Consider the following 928-nt stretch of genomic DNA (forward strand, 5'->3'; position numbering starts at 1 on the left):
TCATACCAGCACTAAAGCACCGGATCCCATCAGAACTCCGAAGTTAAGCGTGCTTGGGCGAGAGTAGTACTAGGATGGGTGACCTCCTGGGAAGTCCTCGTGTTGCATTCCCTTTTTAATTTTTTTCGCGCCGCTTGCAAAACAAAACGCACGTGTAAGTAATATATTTACCGTGTTTTATTATTTTGCACGAGTGCGGTAAGTCATAGCTGGGTGCTCACGATTCACGGGTCCAGCGTCGGCGTTGTGGCGCGGCAAGCGTGCACTGGTGCGGTTGAGAGGGAGGGGTGGAAACCGCGTTAAACTCGTCTCCGTAGTTGAGAGGGAGCGGCCAAAGCAATGTACAATCGTCTTTGTAGTGGAGCTGGGAGGGGCAAGGATAAGGGACGAAGACCGGGGTAACATGACGTATGCGATCATACCAGCACTAAAGCACCGGATCCCATCAGAACTCCGAAGTTAAGCGTGCTTGGGCGAGAGTAGTACTAGGATGGGTGACCTCCTGGGAAGTCCTCGTGTTGCATTCCGTTTTTAATTTTTTTCGCGCCGCTTGCAAAACAAAACGCACGTGTAAGTAATATATTTACCGTGTTTTATTATTTTGCACGAGTGCGGTAAGTCATAGCTGGGTGCTCACGATTCACGGGTCCAGCGTCGGCGTTGTGGCGCGGCAAGCGTGCACTGGTGCGATTGAGAGGGAGGGGTGGAAACCGCGTTAAACTCGTCTCCGTAGTTGAGAGGGAGCGGCCAAAGCAATGTACAATCGTCTTTGTAGTGGAGCTGGGAGGGGCAAGGATAAGGGACGAAGACCGGGGTAACATGTCGGATGCGATCATACCAGCACTAAAGCACCGGATCCCATCAGAACTCCGAAGTTAAGCGTGCTTGGGCGAGAGTAGTACTAGGATGGGTGACCTCCTGGGAAGTC

General features: G+C 52.0%; 1 non-coding gene and 2 pseudogenes across 1 annotated transcript; all 3 read left to right on the top strand.

Moving 5' to 3' along the window:
- LOC119348449 lies at nt 1–111 on the top strand (annotated as a pseudogene; the record flags this gene model as incomplete).
- A 297-nt stretch (nt 112–408) lies between these two features.
- LOC119348448 lies at nt 409–527 on the top strand. The gene has a single exon (XR_005168955.1). It is a non-coding gene; the product is annotated as a 5S ribosomal RNA (ribosomal RNA).
- Nucleotides 528–824: 297 nt separating this feature from the next.
- Nucleotides 825–928, top strand: LOC119348451 (annotated as a pseudogene; the record flags this gene model as incomplete).

The sequence above is a fragment of the Triticum dicoccoides genome, unplaced genomic scaffold (genome assembly GCF_002162155.2).
Source record: "Triticum dicoccoides isolate Atlit2015 ecotype Zavitan unplaced genomic scaffold, WEW_v2.0 scaffold92653, whole genome shotgun sequence".
Taxonomy (NCBI): Eukaryota; Viridiplantae; Streptophyta; class Magnoliopsida; order Poales; family Poaceae; genus Triticum; species Triticum dicoccoides.